The sequence below is a fragment of the Pavona decussata genome, unplaced genomic scaffold (genome assembly GCF_977016875.1).
Source record: "Pavona decussata unplaced genomic scaffold, jaPavDecu1.1 SCAFFOLD_386, whole genome shotgun sequence".
NCBI lineage: Eukaryota > Metazoa > Cnidaria > Anthozoa > Scleractinia > Agariciidae > Pavona > Pavona decussata.
Window position 1 is genome coordinate 1892501 of NW_028145758.1, and position 5939 is coordinate 1898439.

At 39.5% G+C, this 5939-nt stretch overlaps 2 pseudogenes across 3 annotated transcripts in view; both read right to left on the bottom strand.

Annotated features, from left to right (window-relative positions):
- Nucleotides 1-692, bottom strand: part of LOC146451594 (beta-galactosidase pseudogene) — a 4432-nt pseudogene extending 3740 nt beyond the window's left edge. The window contains exon 1 of the transcript XR_014860004.1: nucleotides 1-692. This exon is cut by the window's left edge and continues 2089 nt beyond it. The product of XR_014860004.1 is annotated as a beta-galactosidase pseudogene (transcript).
- LOC146451595 (beta-galactosidase pseudogene) overlaps nucleotides 1-5939 on the bottom strand; it is a 9679-nt pseudogene extending 3740 nt beyond the window's left edge. Inside the window, exon 1 of one of the 2 annotated variants that reach the window (XR_014860005.1) lies at nucleotides 3032-5939. The product of XR_014860005.1 is annotated as a beta-galactosidase pseudogene, transcript variant X1 (transcript). Of the gene's footprint in view, nucleotides 1-2909 lie in introns of both variants that reach the window. The other variant, XR_014860006.1, reaches the window with a different exon arrangement.

Genomic DNA, 5939 nt, shown 5'->3' on the forward strand with positions numbered 1-5939 from the left:
CAGTTTTGGCAAAAGAACGCCCATCCACGACTTAACATAGTTCAGGAAATGTTCATTGTCCGTGGATCTTAAAATAATCGACGTATTTTTCACCAGCCAAGCTGGATAACCGCCAAAATCCCATTCTGCGCAAATGTAAGGCCCAGCTCTAATGATCACCAGAAGTCCAACGCTGTTAGCGACATCGATAAAATTCTCAAGATCTGCATCGCCTTCAAAGACATATTGGCCATGAACTGGTTCGTGAATATTCCAAGCGATGTAAGTTTGGACAGCGTTCAAACCGCCAGCTTTCATCTTCATGAGCCTGTCTTTCCAGTAGTACTTAGGAACCCTGAAGTAATGAAGACATCCAGAAATGTAGCGAAATGGCTCGCCATCTTTGAGGAAGCGATCGTTGTCGTAGTCAATGACAAACGACCGAGCCTCGGAGCACGGTACAATACACAAAACCGCCAGCAAAGGTACGAGCACCTTCAATGACACAACGGCCATCTTGTATCACCAGGTGTGTCGGCTCCGATCGCGTGCAGAATTTTTCAATACTGATCACATGATCCACGCTATAAAATAGAAGACCAATATTCAGCATGGAGTAGTCACATGATGCGACTTTGTGTGACAAAATAGGAGATCAATTCACCTGGGAGTATATAGCCCGGAAAAATAGTCACAGATACGACTTGCAAGGGGAATAAATATATAAATAAATATATTGCACTGATGACATGATTCACGCGACAAAATAGAAGACCGATATATTCACCTGGGAGTAGTCACATGATGCGACTTTTCGTGACAAAATAGAAGACCAATTCACCTGGGAGTATAAAACCCGGAAAAATAGTCACAGATACGACTTGCAAGGGAAAAAAATATATAAATAAATATATTGCACTGATCACATGATTCACGCTACAAAATATAAGACCAATATATTCACCTGGGAGTAGTCACATGATGCGACTTTGTGTGACAAAATAGAAGACCAATTCACCTTGGAGTGTAAAACCCGGAAAAGTAGTCACAGATACGACTTGCAAGGGAAAAAAAATATATAAATAAATATATTGCACTGATTACATGATCCCACTACAAAATAGTAGACCGATATATTCACCTGGGAGCAACTTTGCGTAACAAAATAGAACACCAATTCACCTGGAAGTGTAAAGCCCGGAAAGAGAGTCACATACAATTTGCAAAGGAAAAAAATATATAAATAAATATATTGCACTGATCACATGATTCCACTACAAAATAGAAGACCAGTTCACCTGGGAGTGTAAAACCTGGAAAAATAGTCACAGATACAACTTGCAAGGGGAAAAAATATATAAATAAATATATTGCACTGATCACATGATTCACGCAACAAAATAGAAAACCAATATTTACCAGGGAGTTGTCTCTTGATTTGACTTTGCATGACAAAATAAGAGACCAATTTACCTGGTAGTACTCACATATAGGTTCAAGGTTCATTTATTTCACACTATTTACACAACATTAACATAGAAAGTAGGGTATATACGACTTTGCCTGACAAATTTTCCCGGGAGGAGTCACATGATACGACTTGCAAGGGGGAATAACTCTAGTGTATTGCACTGAGCATGATGACATGGTTCACTCGACAAAGTAGGGCCCCAATATTAACCTGGGAGTAGTCACATGATACGACTTTGCCTGACAAAAAAAGAGACCAATTTACCTGGTAGTAGACACATGATACGACTTTGCGTGACAAAGTCACATGATACGGCCCGACTTGCAAGAGGAACTTTTATAAAGATGGCTGCTGCTCTGAGATTTTTACTTCCTTTGTTAGTGTCTTGTGTATTGCACCATACTCTTAGGCACGGTCATTTGTTATTCCTCTCAGCGAGATTGAGCTAATTCAATAGTTTGGGGTCATAGTCCCTACACTGGGAACAGGTTCTCTTGCCCCCTTTCCCTTGCCTGAAAAGGACAGGCTTTTTTCGCAGGAATGTAGCTGCCTGCCCAAGTTCATGCAGTATCCAGTAACACATGAGCCTGATGTCGATTTATAAAACTTTGAGTTTGGGGCATGCAATTTTTCGTTCTATGAGAAAACATTTTTGTCAGGTATATTTAATGAGGTTCCATAGTGATCTCAAACACTTTTCAGTCTGGCCACAAGGAAACGTTTTTCCAAGCTTTCTTCATATTCTGTGGAAATTATCTTAATTTTAAAACATTTTTGATTGTTTGTATTTTTGACTAAAGGTGAAATTTTTAAAATTGTTTAGAGCCTTTGGAGTGGTTGGCTTTCAAAGGCAAGAAAAAAAGAAATCTTCATTCTAAACCCTAAGCGGATTAGAGTCAACAACTTCAGTTCATGCCTTACCACTTGAGCCACACAAACATACCTTTATTTGACCTGACCAGTTTAGCTTTTTTATCATTGAATTCTGCTGTGAAACCATCCGGCATAATGATTTTAACAGCCAAACGACTTCACACACAAAGTATCTCAGAATACTCTCAAATGTTCCTCTAATGTATTTTCTCCTTCCATTTTGCGCGAAATCCCTACTAACTCAGGCACAACCTCAATCTGCTCAAGCCTTGCAACCTTGCTCTTTTCTCACCAAAATAAAAAGTATGAAATTGATACATTGATTTCACATTCATGTTATCTGATAGTGAGCTTGGTCTGCCAGTGTGTTATTCGGTAGCAAAAAGGAAAAGAAAGAAAAAAACAAGAAATATTCTCTACCCCTGGCCGAGACTCAAACTATGTTTTGACCGAGCAAAATCTGGAGGTCTGGGGTGGGTGAAGAATAGATGAAAAATACAGGCAAATACAAGAAAATAAATAAAAACAAAAATATAAATAGGAAACAGATGGAAAATACTGAAAAAAGGCAAAAAAAATTGGGTACTACTTGAAGCTTTGTCTCACGCAAGTGAAGGCCAGTTAACAAGTACATTATTAACATTATCTTCAAAAGAAAAAATGGAGTCAATCTCCATAACCTTACAGTGAAACAAAAACCATCAACACTTGCTGGTGTATATACATTATGATGCAGGTGTACATCATTGTGAAAAACAAAATTAAACACACACTTCCATGTTCTTTTCTGATGATTTAAACCCTTCAAGCCCAAATATCAAAGAACAAATTCTCCTATCTTATCCCCATACTGTTCCTATAAAAATATGGGGGTGAAGTCATTAAAATATCAAGAAAATTTGCATTGGGTTATCCTATCCTTAATTCTCATTACCTCAGTGGTTGAATAAGCTTTGATATTACAAGGAGAAATTTGATGCTGATCACTGCTGGGGCTTAAAGGGTTAACCCAAAGTAACAGAGTGCCTTCAGGTCACACCTGTCTAATTTCCATGCAAATTCAGGAGACGTTCTGACAACATCAACAAACAATGTTAAACTAATGTTTTTACATGACCACGTCAAAGTTACTGTTGATTGATCCATACCTCAATGCAAGGTAAATGGCAAGGAAGTGAAATGGAATCAAACATGGATGGTTAATAACAAAAGGCGAATCTTTGCTGATCTCATTGTTTACATTTTTCATCATTAGCATACGACTTAACTCATTGAAGCTGTGGCCGTATATATGAACTAAATGCAAAAGTTGAAAGAGCTGATTGAGTTGACCAATTTGTGTAATTTTCAGCTCTTTGCAAGCAATATTGAAGGAAATATCAGCCATCAAAAACTGCGCAATTGCTGGGTAGCAAAAAAGTTAATGGGCCATACATTCTCTGTAAAATTTCGAGTTTTTAGAAGAGAATTTCTCCGAAACCATTCGATGTATTGGGCTCAAGTTTTCTGAGAAGACTGAAACTGTTGTGCCCTTTCAATATTCAGAGTTTTTATTTTATTAGCATGATTAGCATCATCAGATAGTGATAAGCATAATGTTAATGAGGCAAAAAGAGTAAACAAAGATTCGCCTACTGAAGAACAGTTAAATTAAACTATGGGATGAACAGTCCCGTTTAAGAGGGGAGTGTCTGTAAACTCAACAAAACAAGTCTCTGAGGACTCGCATGGAGCGCCATCCAATTCAAATAACACCACACTCACAGAGCTTGGTTGGAGACCCACCACAGTTGCTGGCACAAACAATGTGATCTGCGGACCAATCACTGGCCAGTAGCGACCCACATTAAAACCATTTACAAAAACTTGCCCCTTACTCCATCCAGGCAAGTAAAGAAAGGTGTCATGTACAGAATTTATGGACAATCGCCCATAGAAAAATGAAGGTGCAAAGGCGTTATTCACTTTAGAAATAGTATTGCTGTTTTCAACAGGTTGGGAAGGAAAGTCAAATCCATCTGAGAATAGATTATCTAAGTTTATGGGATACATCTTCCAATACATCAGAATTGATCCATTCATTGTCACATTGCCAAGGATTCCTTTGGGTTCAGCAAGACCGCCATTCCATCTCCCCATATTCTCCACAAGTAGATCAAGCTCTAGCTTGTCCCCAATATTAAGAGTTACAGTTTGTTGTGTAGGAATGCGAAACATTGTGGCTTGGCGGATTTTTCCAACATATATAATGGCTCTGTCACGTACTAAGCTACTGATATTCAAGACAACCTTAGAGTTGGCAAATTTGGGAGGAATTTGTGTTTGGTAAAGAATAAATCCATAGTAATGCCCAAGTTGTTCCATAGTAAAAGGAAATGGCTCAAACCAAGGACCAAGGGGAATAGAAAGCTTTGGCAGTTCATCAAGGAGGTTTGACATTTTTGTCATCTGAACTTTACCATAAGCAGCCTTTGTGGTGTTAGGAGGAATGGGGATCGGTGGTATTTTCTCATACTTGGCAATTGTATCTCGCAGAATGTGAAATTTAGTAGTTGTATCACCAGCTTCTGTCAGAGGGGCATCATAGTCATAACTTGTAATGCTTGGATCTAAACCACCTTTATTCCTGTAATGTGCACCGTTCATGAACCCAAAGTTAGTGCCTCCCTCATACATGTAGAAGTTAACAGATGCATTCATTGACAGCATCTTGTCAAGAGTTTTAGCAACAACTTCTGCAGATCTTGTTTGGTGAGGTATGCTCCATCGGTCCAGCCAACCCGGGTAGTACTCAGTATTGACCAGGGGTCCCTTCGGAGCAAATTTGCGCACAAGTGCAAAGGCTTCCTCTGGGTCTGTTTCAGTTCCAAAGTCTAAAGTTGCGTACAGGGAGGGGATAGTACCGCACTGCAATGCATGCTCCTTGGCCCCATTATTTGAAAAAAGAATGACATCATTGCCGAGATATTGACGGAAAAGCTGCTCAAGAAATTTCAGATAATTGTGATCACAAGCAAGGTACCATCCATACTCATTCTCTACCTGAACTGATATGATTGGCCCACCATTTGAGTACAACAATGGCTTCAGTTTTGGCAAAAGAACGCCCATCCACGACTTAACATAGTTCAGGAAATGTTCATTGTCCGTGGATCTTAAAATAATAGACGTATTTTTCACCAGCCAAGGTGGATAACCGCCAAACTCCCATTCTGCGCAAATGTAGGGCCCAGCTCTAATGATCACCAGAAGTCCAACGCCGTTAGCGACATCAATAAAATTCTCAAGATCTGCATCGCCTTCAAAGTTATATTGGCCATGAACTGGTTCGTGAATATTCCAAGCGATGTAAGTTTGGACAGCGTTCAAACCGCCAGCTTTCATCTTCATGAGCCTGTCTTTCCAGTAGTACTTAGGAACCCTGAAGTAATGAAGACATCCAGAAATGTAGCGAAATGGTTGACCATCTTTGAGGAAGCGATCGTTGTCGTAGTCAATAACAAACGACCGTGCCTCGGTGTACGGTGCAATACACAAAACAGCCAGCAAAGGTATGAGAAACAACATAGCAGCCATCTTGTATCACCAAGTGTGTCGCAGCACAATTGCTTGCAGA